The sequence below is a fragment of the Cydia pomonella genome, chromosome 20, assembly GCF_033807575.1.
Source record: "Cydia pomonella isolate Wapato2018A chromosome 20, ilCydPomo1, whole genome shotgun sequence".
Classification (NCBI taxonomy): Eukaryota; Metazoa; Arthropoda; class Insecta; order Lepidoptera; family Tortricidae; genus Cydia; species Cydia pomonella.
In genome coordinates this window covers 6,931,353-6,948,312 of record NC_084722.1, presented here as the reverse complement: position 1 = coordinate 6,948,312, position 16,960 = coordinate 6,931,353, and the positions used below count along the sequence as shown (strand labels likewise).

Genomic DNA, 16,960 nt, shown 5'->3' with positions numbered 1-16,960 from the left:
ATATTTATTTACCTTGCAAAAAATATTATTTAAAAAAATGTCCTCTCAACCCTTTACTACATGATACATATTTATATTAAATACAAGTCAATATAAATATTTAGCTCAATTTTTTTTATTTGAATACCCACGATAAACTAAGAAAATGAAGACATAAAATTAAAGCGCTTTATTTTCAGAAATACTGAAGGCAGCACGTATATACTTGACTACATATTGAACAAATTAGCTTAAAAACCTGTTATATTAACAGTCTTGAGTCTTGACGTAATTTAATTTATACAATTTCATTTTGATTCTTGGAGAGACTACACATCCATTATCCATCCACTGGACTACACATCCAGTATTAGTACTCTGACATTGGGGACCTTTTGCATCTCCAAATATAATTTTTTCATTTAATTTTATTTCTAGGTTTAATTTTGTAATATTATATTTTACTTTAGTTAGTCAATATAGATTGTTTAAGAGATTTATCATTAACTATAAAGACTATAATCATAATCTGTTATATTGTAGTAATTATTTATTTTAAGATTATTATTATGTAAGTTTTACCCCGGCATTGCCTGTTGCATTTATACATGTCACTAGGCACATATGTTGCTATGTAGTTTTCATGTCACTAGGTGCATGTCACTGTAAGTTTTCTATTGACTTGTTAAAGATCTCTTGAGGCCTACTTGAAGAATACATTTTTGAATTCTGAATTTGGAATTTTCAAATCTACACTAGGTTACAGGGATCGGAACCGGTTTTTTGGAAAAACTTTGAAATAAACATATATTTCGGTTTATTTTATACTACAAATATAGGACTCGGTTGTGGTTTTTGATAACGACTTCGTATTATTAGATTGCCCAATTAGAAATGAAATAATTAACAAAGAACGAAAAAATACCGTTTTCGTTCCCATACAAAAAATACCGGTTTCCGATCCCTGTAGGTTACATATAATTACAAATCGATCAGTACAAATTATGGATTAATTCTAAGGTGTGGTAAGTGTTTTGATTGATTGAGATATCGTCTTGACTTTTGTGCAGCTAAATATTAGCTACATTCTATTTATATTTTTGTGGTAGCTATTTAGGCACATAGTATTAATTCCTACCTTAAGCTTCCTACCTTGTAATCCTAATAATGTAACGTATCCTTAAGACAAATAAATAAAAACGAGCAATTTCTTTTTCAAAGGTACCGAAATAAAGGAGAAAATTTCAAAGCGTTTTATTTTTTTTTTAAAAGCTACCTATTTTTAATATTCTTTTATTAAGAACGGTTATAAAAGATACATTACAGTGGTGATCAGTACAATAGGACTAAACCTGGAGTTTATTCAATGTTAATAAATTATGTCCAAACATATTGAGATCTGTAATCACAATCGGCTAATGCCGGTTGTTACTAAAGCGCCACTAGAATATGTAATATATGTAAATTAAGTTTTACTACGAAATAAATGATTTATGATTAGAATAAAGTACAAATAGAATAGATATTTATCCACAACCAGCAATGTGTACTTTGTACCAGCACTACATTTGTACAATACTTTTTTTACTTCTGCTTTTGTTTTTTTTTTTTTATAGAAAGTCTCCAAGTATGAGAGCGTCAGGTGCTTTCACGTTTTAAATTAGGAAAATTCTTTTTGAATATAAACGGGTACCGCATCTGCCTCCTCCCCCGTCTCAACCCCTTTATAGTTATTTTTCACGGAACTTCCTGTAACTGTACAAAATGGAAATATATGACAATGTCGACGCGTTCCAATATTTGCTCCTCTTGAATCGTGTCGTGTACCTTTTTTTTGTGAGGGAAAATGTAATGCATTGACATTGCTTGTAGACCTTGACGCTTCTTTAGTTATGGCTAAAATATAAGAGTCAGCGTTTGTAAGAAATAGAAATAGGTAAAACCAACCTTAAACTTCGAATTAATTACGGTTCAAGTGTTCAATAAGAGGACTTTTAGAGTTCAATAAGTAGTTTTGTGATAAAAGAATGCGGTGTTTCTTCTAGAATATAAAATATTTGTCATCTTGCAGTCGTTGCTATAAATCTGTTCAACCATTATTTACTTCACTTTTACTAATTAGCCTTAAACTTTTGTGTCCAAAAAAGTTAGGTCACTACGGACAAACGGCATTTATATATACATAATAATAATAATAAATAAACAAATAGGTCAATATCAACTCAAAATACTATCGCAAATTTGACAGCTGTAAGCCTCAGTACAATCTCTAAGTTTTGACAACCATGTCAACAAAACGAATCACAGTTTTCGTTTCTCTATGATACAGTCATCATCAGATGTAGCAAAGCCCATATTATTCAGACGTTACCGTACCGCTCAAATGTATGTAATTATGAGAATAATGCAGTTGGCAGTAATGTCGCACTGCGCTACTGGTACTAGTTTTGAGTCATCAACCTGCTAAAAATATTACTGCATGAAACGTCAAATTAAATAGAAACTTCTTGATAAAAATTACCTTTTTGTCATTTCTTGCTGTAATGAAGTCAGCAGCATTACTGTAGCAGTATTGCAATGCAAAATTACTCCCGACTGCAATGCTGCGCAAATATCTAAATCGTTGTCGCCACCCGGTTTTTTTTTACATTTACTTCAGCAACGCAGCTGACAGTAATGTCGCGTCGCAATACTACCGCGGTAATTCGAATGATATCTTTAAACTACAAATTATTGCGAATCCGCAAGTTTCTTATATCTTAAACCTGTATTTACCACGTGCCGTTTTTTACGGAGTCGGTCCGCCTTTCACGGGTAGTGCCTTCGCCCTTGGGTTTAGCTTGAACGGTCTAGCGCACCCAAGGGATTTAGAATATATGGTTTTATCTGAAAAATTGTGGAGGGAGCAAGCCAATAGGGAATCAAGGAGCGATTGGCGTTGCTATTCTATGCCTATTAATATTCATAATTTATATGGCATAGCATTTTTCTAACTAGTTCAACAGTTCTCTGTATCAAATATAACAATCCCTACTAGTCCCTATCCCTACTTAATTTTATAATTGGGTACTTGACACATGTTGAATATTATCAAAATTTAGCTAAATGGATAGAAAATGAGCTATCCATTATGAAAAGGTGGAATTCAAAAAGATATACTGATATTATAAAAAAATACAAGGCTCCATAGTAAGAAAAATACTTAAAAAAATGATTCAAATATTATTAGTAAGTATTAGTACTCTGACATTGGGGATCTTTTGCATCTCCAAATATAATTTATCATTAACTATAAAGACTACAATCATAATCTGTTATAATGTAAATTCGATTCCTTACATTTTATTGAAAAATATTCATATTCATATATTTATTCATAATAATTGATATTACATGTCACAATATTATTTAAAATTAATTATTTACAAAACATGATTTGTAACATTTTACATAATAATAAAAAAAATATAATTAATATTAAATCTAAGTTTTTACTTTTTCTAACTTAGATTTAATATTATTATTTTTTTTTACTATGGAGCCTTGTATTTTTTTATATTTTATTTTATAATTGTTGATGTGTTTTTTTGTTTTTATATAAAATTCCATGTTAACGTGTAAAAGTTCCCTTGTGGCCTGTTTGCTAAATAAATGTTGAATAAGTTGAATATAAATTAGGTACCACTTATAGAGTTGTCTTGTAGAAATGTTCATTCATAACTAAATAAAAAAATACATATAATTGAAATACATCAGCTTCATGAATCACTCGTTATTTAGTCATGGACAAAAAATATTTCCTTTGTAAAAACTGATCACGAGATTTGTTAACACAATTGCAATTGATTAGTTTAAAAACCTTTAAGAGATGATGAGGTCATTTTTGGTAAAGAAAAACTTTTTATGAATACACAATCTATTTGGTGTAGTAAAAAAATTTATCAGAACTATTGTTTGTGGGATGTTATGGAAAGGCCAACTATGTATCCTTGATAATCGTACAAGATACTAAGGTTTCTAAACTAAGTGCTTCGTAGGTATTCGTAGGGAAGAAAAAATCGTATATGATATTTAGAATTTTAAGGAATGGGAGCCGAACTAAAAATACGGGATGAGTCATCTGTATCTCTAGTGTAAATTTCATTCGATAGCGTAACGTAACAAACGCATTTGCGTTAAGTCTCATTTTGTATCGGATTTAGAAACAGCGCGCCAAGCGGGACGTTTTGGAAACTCAAAATCCCATATAAAATGAGACTTAACGCAAACGCGTTCGTCACGTCACGCTATCGAATAAATTTACACTAGGGTTACTGAACTAAATAGAGGAACAAAATGGGTGCCTTTTAATGAAAAAATTATGACTATGTTCCAAGTGCAGTTTTATGGGTTTTACCTGTGTATAATATATTCGACATGTTATGAACTTGAACATGAACGAGATTAACGAAATATTAATTATAATTTAGATTAGAGTGATATTATATAAATATCACTCATTATTTATAATTGGTCTTGGCATGACTGATTACATTAATTAAATTCTGTACTACATTTTTTTTAATTATTATGATATTTATCTGCATATTGTGTTGATTTTTCTTTCTTGCTGATCTTAATTGAGACTGTTGTGTTAAAGACAGATCAGTGGCGTAAGAGTTTCAGATCAAGAAATTAAAATCAGAATTTGGCTCATAGAGTTAGACCAAGCTAACTCGACAGCGATTTTGATAGCACTTATTTCAAATTCAAATTTCTATGTAATTATGAAGTTTAAAATAACACTTGCACAGTCTGTGCTATCAAAATCGCTGCTGAGTTAGCTTGTTCGGACTCTAACAGTTTCAGATCAATAAATTAAAATCTGAATCGGGCTCCAAAGATCTCAATTTATTTTGAGGTTGGTCAGTATAACTATGTTAAAATTATACAGTTTTAAATCCGGTAAATTTGACTCACCAAACAAAGACTATAAAAGCATTGAATGACCTTTGAATAACAATAGGAAGCCGATTCTCAACATCACTCTCGGCTTCACATAGATTTAATCGATCAAAAAACTACGCATTATTCTGTACTTTAAACATTCATGACGCTTGTTTGTTGGAAATTGTATGTATACCTTTAACTCTTAACTATTTATCGTGCCGAGTATTTAGTGTTGTTGGTAGGAACTCTAGTCTTTTGAGTCTAAATAGAAGAACTGGACTTGTTTTTACGAGACTCAGAGCTTAAAAAACTTCAGAGTCTTTTAAGTCCCGAGTGTAGTCCTTTATTGAGTTTTTTTAAGCGCAGTCAAAAGGACTCGAATCTCCGAATAAAGATTCATTCAACAATTTTATAGGTTTTACCTAAACAACAGTAAAGGAAATAAGCGTATTGTATGATTTATGTTATGTACATCGATGAAATTTATATAAAGGCAACGCATTTCGAAGTTATTTGTATTAAAATTACAAGTTCTCCGAAAAGGACTCAAGTCTCTACAAAAGACTCGCGTCTCTAATAAGTCGAAAAGAACTCGAGTTTCGTCTTAATTATAAAAGTCTGAAAACCTGAATCGAGTCTTAAAGCAGAGGACTCAAAGGACTCGAGTCTTAACCAACACTACGAATAGAATGTATAAAAGTGTAAAAAAGACATTTTACTTAAACTAACGTTCTTTTGAAGTCGGTGAAGCATTCTGTTGCATTAATTTAGTTTTTTTAATAGAATTAATCACTGATGCGATCTTAATATTACAATTGTTAAATATGAATCACTGAATGAAATGAATCATAACGTAACCATTATAATTAACAACATAATATCGTGTCATCACGTTCTGGTTAATTATACACAACACGACAGCAACACACTCGTATAATTACAAGAATGACACAAATTTGACACTTGACACTCAAATTCCGTGGCTCAAATTAGCCAATCCGACCTTTCCGTGTTGCAACATCCCGGCATAGACGACGTGTAATGTCAAGGGAATGAGATAGGATATGCATTGTTTCGTGCTCTTTGAATTTCCTTTCCAATTGCGGGTATTTGGGTCGGTTTGTTGACTAGTACACAATGTTGGAAAATAAGCAGCCTGACGGTAAGTTTTGGGGTTTCATTCGTTTCTCTTGTTAAATTTCAAAAGAAAAAAAATCAATCCTATTTCCTTCACTATTGCTTTCAAATCGAACTTGCATTTTTTGTATGGTTGGTCTTAAGAGGTTAACATTTTCAGTAGAATTGGATGTCGTGTACGTTAACATTTACTTCAACGAACATGTCGACGCTCCGTATTTATGAATTCTTACAAAATTAAACGAACTTACCTGTAAGTGAAGTTCTATTTATTTTATACGATATGCCTAGCCCGAGACACGAGGCGTATTGTATAATGTACAGTTATCAACTACTTAAGTCCCGAGGATTCACCAAGTTGACGGGTTGATGAATAATCTTAATTTGTTTAATATCTCATAGATATTGTATGATTATGTAGTAACAAAGGGTTGTCAATGCGCTCATATTACCGCCAGAGTTACGAGCCCGCATAATTATGCATACGACGGTGAACGCTTTATCAGGCACGTCAGCCACGGGGAAAGTACAAAAAAATGCCCGTCACTGTAAATGTGTAACATCACAAAAACCATAGCAATAACAGTAAAAAAAAACCGGTTAAGTGCGAGTCGGACACGCACAGGAAGGGTTCCGTACCATTATCTATAAAAACGGTCACCCATCCAAGTACTGACCCCGCCCGACGTTGCTTAACTTCGGTGATTGGATGAGAACCTCGAGATTGGAAAGAAATATTTATTTTATTCTGTTTTTAGTATTTGTTGTTATAGCGGCAACAGAAATACATAATCTGTAGAAATTTCAACTGGCTAACTATTACGGTTCATGAGATACAGCCTGGTGACAGACGGACGGACTAACGGACAGCGGAGTCTCAGTAATAGGGTCCCGTTTGACCCTTTGGGTACGGAACCCTAAAAACGGATGTGCATTACATTCACGAAGATTCATTTAATGGATTCATTAACAATGCCGAAATAAGAGTTATAGAAAAAATAAAGGCATTAGAATTAACAGATACACGCAAAAAACAGGTGTCTATGGAAGCAGAAAAAGGACACAGAAAAGGACACAGATAATTTATAATGTTACTAAGGGTTAACCCTTTATCAGGCTGACAATTCAAAAATTAAAATCGAATGTCAGTCTTACTCATCGAAAATAGAACACAAGTTTGAAGTGCTGTATGTGGGAAATATATCTCCCTTAGCCTGGTAAAGGGTTAAAGACGTGGACGCTTTGTAAACTGTAAAACAAGGAGTATTTAAGGCGATGTCTATCTAAGGTAAGGTATTCTTTGAACAAAGGTATTTAAAAAGCAGTAGCTAATTTAATCTTTAGATACCGTTCGGATTTAGACTACACCAGAATTACTGCTGCAGTATTGCAGACTGCATTACTGCCGAAAACGCGCATGTAACTTCTCTCGAGTTGCGGGCGTACATAGGCTACGAAGACTGCTTTCCATCAGGCGGGCCGTAGGCTTGTTTGCCACCGACGTAGTATAAAAATCGACGTTTAACTCGGATTTATACATTTGCGGTAGCAATGTAGTCAGCAGTAATGTCACGCTGCAATACTGCAGCAGTAATGCTGTGGTAGTCTGAATCCGAAAAGTACCTTAATACAAAAGTTTGAATCACCTCCTCCCTAGTTAGTGCTAACAATGATTTGGCGATATTACAGAATTACCATTCCATTCACCTCCGTTGACCGTTGGGATTATTACACAAAAGCATAGATCACTCACCTAACTACTAGAATATTTATTCTAGTAGTTCAATTCTCTCTCTTCTTTAATAAATATTAAAGATACCTGTACCTTCTGTTCGGATCCAGACTACACCAGCATTTCTACAGCAGTATTGAAGCGCGACATTACTGCCGCAAATGTCTAAAATTTTGTTATTTGCATCAGCATACAGTCGGCAGTAATGCCAGGCTTTAATACTGTTCGAGTCATGCTACCGACTGTAGAATGTCAATAATAACTGAACAACATTAATGAGCAAAAAACTCAACAAAAAATCTCAAGACGATTGCGCTATTTTGAAGTTCAACTGGAAAATCCCCTTGTAACGCTTGATAAAACGTAGTCTTTTGTGGGTATTAGTCTACGCACAAAAATCAAGAAAACTGTCATGTCGCTCGTTTCGACGTATTTCAAGTCATTAGAGGAAAATTGCGCTCACAATGAGTCATGGGCTTATGGGGCCGTTGTCCTCTGGCCAATTACCTCACTGTTATGTTAATTCTTTAAATGTAACGTAGCTGTTAAGTTTAAGCTTGTAAAGATTCAGGTTTATGGGTCGCGAAATATGACACGGTTTAAGCCTATAAAACACTAATAGGTTAAGGTCCCGTAGGATCGTGTGCATATCTCACTCTGACTGAGCGAGATGTATGCGTGCTCGGGACCGCGGATATCATATTATTGAATTTTAATTTATTGTAAGTTTTAACAAAACTAAAGTAACCGATGAGGTCCCTCAAAACTAAAATTGCGCATTAGTAGAAGCAGTTTTCATATATTAAGCTTTTGTGCATAAATTGTAACAAATTTTTGAAGTGCGTTTTAGACCTATATTCGTGATTTTTTCTATAGAGTGGAAGTCAAAAAATCAGGATTCAAAATTTGAAAGCATATGTACGCCTGCAACTCCAGAGGAGTCACACGCGCGTTGCCGACCCTAACCCCATCGTTGGGTTCTGGCAACCTTACTCACCGGCAGGAACACAATACTATGAGTAGGGTCTAGTGTTATTTGGCTGCGGTTTTCTGTAAGGTGGAGGTACTTCCCCAGTTGGGATCTGCTCTAGATCTGGAATGACATCCGCTGCGCTGTGCCCTACCAGGCTACCACACAAAGCAAGATGATGTTCACAATGCCCATACCTCTCTTTTGGACGTAGTTTAAGGACGTAACCGGGTCCAAACAGGACGTACCCGGGTATAACCCGGGTCCCATGGGACCTTTTGCAACACCGGTCCAATAGTTTTCAACCTACTGAGCTTCGGATGTTTACCAACTTTACCAGAAGCGTGAGAATTTCTCCATTCCTATGTATCGTTTACACGTCTTAGGGTCGCTACAGACGGACGGTAACCAAACTGCAACTTGTATGGGAATTGCACGCCGACGTTACAGTTGGCGTGCAGTCGGGGCGCAGTTCCCGTACAAATAGCTGTCGGGTTGCAGTCTGTCTAGATCGGCCCTGAGGGCCCTACCTTTAAAATGGTCTATCTTAGCGGCACCGGCAGTACCGGCATATATTGAGAATTCACCAATAAGGGTGGACTAACCCATACTAAACTATGTTTTACCAAGCAGAGACGTCTGCAAACGATAAGTATAGTGAAATATTGATACGAAAGCTGTGCGAAAAATATCTCTACACTACCTTAATATGTGGGCAATAAAGTCGTGTATACATGTTTTTGGCACTCTTTTCGTATCGGCATTTTTCAACAATTTAGTCTTCTTCCTAGCGTTAGCATATTGCCACGGCTCATGGGAGCCTGGGGTCCGCTTAACAACGAATCCCAAGATTTGGCGTAGGCACTAGTTTTTACGAAAGCGCCTGACCGAGAGGGTAAAACTAGGCCTTGTTGGGATTAGTCCGGTGTCCTCACGATGTTTTCTTTCTTGTTTTGTTTTCCGGGGTTTCAACCCGCGACCTTCGGATTGCAAGTCGCACGCTCTTACCGCTAGGCCACCAGCGCTTTTTTTTCAACAAGTTAGTAATTTTATAAAACATACTTATAGCACGCATACGTTTGTATTTAAGCATAAGTTTTTTTTTAAGATTGTCAAACCGGTGGTAGTGACGGTATTACGGTCGCTGACGCAGCGCCGGCTTCAAGGCTGTAGCAGTAATGTCGCAACAGTGATGCAGGTGTAGTAACCATCGGGATATCACGTTAAAGGTGAGATTGGGATGTACTTTACTCTTTGGATGGCAGCTGAAGCAGCCGACTGTTGAGTTGTCACTTTCAATTTTCTTGATAAAACAAGTGACAGTCGTTGCTGTATTATACATCCATTATATACATTAGGGTGGTTCAAAAAACCTTTTTTTTTTATTATCCGACGCGGAAGGTAAGGAGGTCCTTATTTTATTACACTTATCACGCTGATAAAATACAGCCAGTTTTGTAAATTTATCTCCATTACAAGGGGGTGCTCAACCACTTTGAATTTTTTTGTTGTATTAATTAAAATAAAAAAGTATTTTTTTTTTGGTTTTTCTGTAAATATCTGATTTCACACTATTTGAACATGTGAATTATAAGTTTCGAAGCAGAATAACATTTATTTATGGGGTGCCGCTTCTTCAAGCTAGAGTTTGAATTTTTCACATACAAACGTAACCACCCTTACTTACATCCATAGAGGATTTGTACTAATATTAGATAATCTAATCAACCACGTTTTAAACTTTTTGTATTTGTTGTTTTAAATAAACCATGTAAAAATCGATTTGTTTTCGAGAGATACCGCGATACGAAAGGGATTTCGAAAAATATCCTGACAAGATAATTCTCCACTTCTTGTTCACATTGTATATATATAGGTTATATTCGTGTCTCCATTATCGCATTAGCGATAGGTCAGAATCCATTAATCCCAGATAATGGGCGAGTTACTCCGTCTTATCCTGCTGAGGTCACGTTTATCTATGTCACGTAATCTATGGTCAGTGCCGTCAGCGGTGTACCGAATACTACTGTTGTTTACAACTAGTCTTATACTTGAGAGAAACTCAACTAAACGCTACACTCTATGACAGAGTATAGCGTGACGTCATTTTTCCCGTTTCCCGTCAAATTTGAAAGTCTCGGAAAATATTTAAAAAAAATTGTTTAAGATAAAATAACATAACTAGCTCAGTGGTCCCATACTAGGCTACACCTGTATCGTGGTGACCGCTCTACAGAATTAATACATACATTTTTGTGGTATCCTCTAAACTAAAGTACATTCCTATCTTGGATAATTGATGAAAAATATGCGCTGAATTAAATACATGCAAAGAGATTATACTAACTAATACTACCTATACCTACTACTATTAGGTCTATAGAGACAATACTAGTCTTGTATTTTAGCAAATTTAGTCTACTTTTAAAACGCCCTGAGAATGTATATCAAAAATTTGTCCTGTAGAGTTATAATCGCCTAAATCTAAAGAAGAACACGACATTTTCGCGGTTATCTCGATTTTTGACAAAGTTGCGTTCGGCGCTCGAGGTCGCAAACTTGGATTATTCATTGGGCCAACATTATAAACAAGTCTGCAAAAAATCAAAACTACCGCGAGTGTATATCATAGTTTCGGACACCCCCTCTTCACATGTTCGGGAGGAACCCTGAAAAAAATTTTTTTTCTACGCTTTTCGACCCAGCGAACATTTGATCCAGCGACAGTCGAATCAACGAATATTCGTACCCGAGATCTTCTATGGAATGACAATCGAAACCTCAAATTCGATTCTACAATTGATTATTTCTACGCTTTTCGACCCAGCGAATATTCGATCCAGCGACAGTCGAATCAACGAACATTCGACAGCAGGATACTCCGAGAGTACGTGTCCGAAACTATGATATACACCCGATTTGACGCAAACGCTAATGTGTAAAGTTACTGTATTAACTCGTATCAATAAATGTTATTCATTTCATCAATTAACCGGTGCAGGAAATCACCTCGGTCTGACCTTCCGACTGGTACTCGCTTCGCGTTGGACGGCTCATATTGAGACAAACGAAGCCGTTGTGACATAATTTGTTTTTTATTTACGACAACCATCGATACTTTTATATCTAAATGCCTATTCGGATTGTAATTTCACGTTATTAAACGGTTATGGATATGATCTGTCTGCTATCAACAGTGACTTTAGGATTCGTTCTACTATCCGACAATAATATTCTAAAAAATAAAAAAATAAAAATTAATACATTTTAGGGACAAAAATATTCGCATCGAAAAATAATTATTTCGAAAATAAATAATTTTTTCGTTGCGAATATTTTTGTCCCTAAAATGTATTAAAATATTTTTTTATTATTTTTTAGAAATTTATTGTCGGATAGAACGCAACTTTTGAAACCCCAATATTCGTTGTAGAGGGTATTTATTTAGTCATGTGCAATAATTTACGGGCTGAATATATAAATCATATTGAGCAACTAACTATGGGACCAATCCCAAATTCGTTAAAAAAATATTAACTCTTCCATAGAAAATGTCAAGGTCAGACAGCCAAAATGTATGTAACAGCCAATATTTTTTTTCGCGATTTCTGGCTTGGTCCTAAAGTAAAAGTTCCTCAGTATGACTTATATATTCACCCTGTAAACTATTGCAGGTGACTGAATAAACAACCTATAATTATTTTACAAAACCCACTCTAATAACTATAGGCATGTTTGACCGTTCTAATTTGGTTTAGCGACTTCATGTACCAAATTTTCTAATATAATCGCTTTTACAATAAAAATAACTGATTTATAACTCGATGTAATTTAAATTATCTTCAGAATAACTTGAGTCGATGTCAGATGTCGGATATTGTACAGTTGTAATAAGAATTAATCAAAGAGGCTTGCAAATAGATAATGAAAGAACTAACGCTTATTATTAGGATTCCGTACCCAGAGGGTAAAACGGAACCCTATTACTAAAATTCCGCTGTCCATCCATCTGTTTGTCTGTCCGTCTGTCACCAGGCTGTATCTCATGCACCGTGATGGCTAGACAGTTGAAATTTTCACAGATGATGTATTTCTGTTGCCGCTATAACAACAAATACTAAAAAGTACGGAACCCTCGGTGGGCGAATCCGACTCGCACTGGTACGGTTTTTATTACTCACATTTGTTTTATCATTTAGAAATTGATTGCTATCGATATCGATAACAATTGATTGCCCCTCGAAAGTTGCTATGTTCATAAAAAAACCGTAAAAGATTTTAAAATGTGTATACCGCTCCTAAAGAGAAGACGCTTACCACGAGGAATTTTGTATGTACATACATTGACCTGTTTGTTCCTATCACTTTTGCATACGCATAATTTATATTGCTGTCCCGCTCGCACAGTGTCATTGACCGTCGGCATCATGGGCGGGACAGCTATATAATTACGCGCGTGCGATAGAGATAGCAGGCGGGTCAATGTACGAAACTCCTCGTGCTAAGCGTTCGTTCGTCAAAGACAAGTCATGTCAGTCTGTCATTCATTAAAAAAAATGTTAGCGATTAATATTCATGATTTAATAAGTTAGTTTATTATTATTAATGTACTATTCATGATTCTATATATTTTAGTTTAGTAACAGTTTTTCGATCAAGTCACGTGTCCGTCTTACGAATTTTCAATTTGTCGAATCTGTCGGTCACGTGACCTGTCGCAAGTTTAACATTTTTTTCACAGAAAGTGCACAGCGCCGCTACAGAATTTTTCACTTTGAATTGTATTTGACAACATTCACTTGACTGTATTCTAGCAAATAAATGATAATTGTTATATTTTATATTTATTTTTAATTTTTTTAGCTAATGAATCTTATTGCGAGGTCTACAGCTCACAGAGGCACTAGTACGAGTATATACAATTTGCAATATTACTTATAGCTATTATTTCTTGTAGAGTTTTGACATCAGTGAGATTTTTTATATAGTATTTATCAGATAAAAATTGATATTAGGTACTTCACATTTTATTTATTTTGAGTCGAGATCTTACTGTACAGTCAGCGTCAAATACTTTGTAGCAGTCAAAGTGGCCAAATAGTTCGGTACACCATACTAAATATATGGTGTGCCGAACTATTTGCCTACTTTGGTTGCTACAAAGCATTTGACGCTGACTGTACTACGAGTACGTTTACATTAAAAAGGGTAAGACAAAGATTCGGCATTGGGTGTCATATTCTTACATCTAAACATACTAAATATAGTATTTAACCTATCTACTTACTAGTTTCCCGTAATTGTACAAGCACTCAAACAGACCGATTTGAAAACAATTATCAATGCCAGGTGTTGCCTTATCGATCAATGGAGCCCTCATTTGGGTATGCTAATGATCACTAATTTGTGTATACTATTACGGAGTTCACTAATTAGTGTAGAGTAGGTACACGTAATACGTGTGTACAGTCGGTGCCTTAACAATAGTACCTATCCGCTTTTCTAGAACTAGTATAGCGATGTTTCCGGGACACTAATTCAAAAAGAGGAAAGTCAGCTCCTGATAGCGGAAAGAAAAGTGCTCAGGAAGATCCTGGGACCTGTCTGAAGTGACGATGGCTCCTGGAGGATCCGGAAAAACGCCGAGATCGAGGAGTTGGTGGCTGAGCCCAATATCATCGGCGTAACTAAATCCTACAGAGTTCGCTGGCTCGGTCACCTCAGAATGGGGGAGGATCGGGCAGTCAAGGAAGTGTACTTGGGGCGACCAACAGGCCGTCGACCGATCGGGCGCCCCAGGTACCGCTGGTGCGATGTCGTGGAGGTGAACCTGCGTCGGCTGAATCCCAATTCATGGCAGGAAACCGTGCTGGATCGGGACAGGTGGCGTTCTCTCGATTCGGAGGCCAAGATTCTTTTTGCATCGCTGAGTCAAAGCAGTTAGTTAGTTAGCATAGCGATGTGGGTACTTAATAGGAAAGAAGACGACGTCACGTGGCCGTTTTCCTATACAAACGTAATCCCCATTTTCCTCCCTAGATTTAATATTATAGCAAATATTTTTAAGGTGAAATGAAAAATAAAGTAATTAAGCGTAGTAAAGAAGCTGTGATTAGTTTTCAGTTAATTGATTCATTTGTGTTACGAAAATTAATCTTGTAAGTAAATTGTATTGTACTTAATTCATATACATGTAATTATAGCATATATATATTGGTATTTATATAGCAATATGTCTATATATATGTACTAATATCATTTGTGTAACATTGTAAATAATGTTATTAATGTCCAAAATTGTAAATAGTTTTATTAATTACTTTTATGGTTGTCATTTCTTTTGAATTATTTTTCTCACTGCACCCACATTCGAGAATTTCTGTTTTGCCCTATGGTTGACTGGTAGAGAATACCTTAAGGCATTAAGTCCGCCATTTGTACTTATTTTTATTGTGCAATAAAGTTTAAATATTAAAAATAATAAATAATATTTTAGCATACGCAAAAACACTTTCATGCATATAACTTAAATAGAAACGGCTTAATTAATACTACGTCGGTAGCAAACAAGCATACGGCCCGCCTGATGGTAAGCCTATGTACGCCTGCAACTCCAGAGGAGTTACATGCGCGTTGCCTACAGTAGAATGGTTTTTATGACCCTAAAAAGCCTTGTAAAACCAATCCGCAAATTGACCGCGCCTTCACTAAAGGTTAGAACAAACAAAAACAAGCTGTCGTGAGAGAGATAAACAAGCTATTTCCTTGTAAAAACGAAAAAGTGAGTTTAATTTAAACTTTTAAAAAGATGAATAAAAAAATTAAAACAGTCATGTAACAAACAACGTGTACTCTACATAGAAAAAACCGGCCTAGTGCGTGTCGGATTACGCATGATGGAGGATTCTGTACTTTCATACAATACAAAAAGCCATACAAGCAAAAGAACGTATCTTCCTGGGCCTTACATCGTTTTAAGAAGATCAGATTTTTGAAAAAAACTCTTTAACTCAACCATATTCAAATAATTTTCTTGGAAAGTATTTATTAAGAATATCTAGAAAATTTTCAGACTTTTTTGCTTTCCCATTTCAAGTTATAGAGGAGGGGGGAAATTTCGGGGCGATCATTTCCAAAAGTATTCAATTAGACAAAAAGATCTATAATCTCTAGTATAAAAAAAATCTAGTATAAATAAACAAAGTGCTATTATATTGCACATTAATGTAGATTTTAACTGTCTTTATTTCAATATAAATGTTAGTTGTTATCCTTCACTAAGTAAATATATAAGTAGGAAATTGTCTGATGATGTTAGTTCAACGTCATAATACTGAATTAAGTATTTCTAAGTATAGCAAAATAAAGCGGAACACGGAAGAAACGGGTTCGGTTTTCCCGGCGCGCCTTTTCTGGTGCTGGCATGTAATATAAATATCTCGCATAATAACACTGGCAAAACATATTCTAGTCACGTATCAGGAAATATGCCTGTTTCAATTGAATTTAAATTACAATGCACTCATAAAATACGTATTTTTAAACGTAGCATTTTAAACACACAATTATTCAATAATGATCCTAAATTCTAACTAAAATCGTAATAAACCATCACCATTTCACCCCAGAATTATTTTAATAATCTCAGATTACAAAACTACACTACACTGAGTATCCAAAATCACAAAATGCTATGTTACTCTCATTCAATAAATTACGCTAAGAAACAAAACAAAAACAAAAGAAGCACATACCGATGCGTCCGCGCAGACGCTGCGCTCTGAGCACTACTGATCGATAGTCACTTGTTCCACTCCTGAGTCACTCTGCCCTTGACCTTAACAGATTTGGTGCATTTGTAGTAGAGCTTTAATAACACAATGCTATTTTTTACTATCGTATTTACTATCGTGGGTCGTGGAATCTTTTATTTTTCAATTACATTTTTATGCTTTGGTAAGAATATAGTTTTATTTTTAATTTCGCTGTGTATATGTTGACATCTCATCTTCCTCGCGTTGTCCCGGCTTTTGCCACGGCTCATGGGAGCCTGGGGTCTGCTTGGCAACTGTAATGTTAAATGATACTTATAACTGATTTGATAATATTTTAATAGCGATAGTAACGTAAAACATTAATCCTTCGGCACACAGTTGATGACAGCTGACGGATGGAAAACGCGGAAGAGCTCGAACTGCGTTCGTTAAGGA

At 35.2% G+C, this 16,960-nt stretch overlaps 1 protein-coding gene across 1 annotated transcript in view; it reads right to left on the bottom strand.

Moving 5' to 3' along the window:
• LOC133529393 (uncharacterized) overlaps positions 1-16,536 on the bottom strand; it is a 31,845-nt gene extending 15,309 nt beyond the window's left edge. Inside the window, exon 1 of the mRNA XM_061867097.1 lies at positions 16,505-16,536. The gene's annotated coding sequence lies outside the window, so the exon portion shown is untranslated. The remainder of the gene's footprint in view (positions 1-16,504) is intronic.
• Positions 16,537-16,960: the final 424 nt, after the last annotated feature.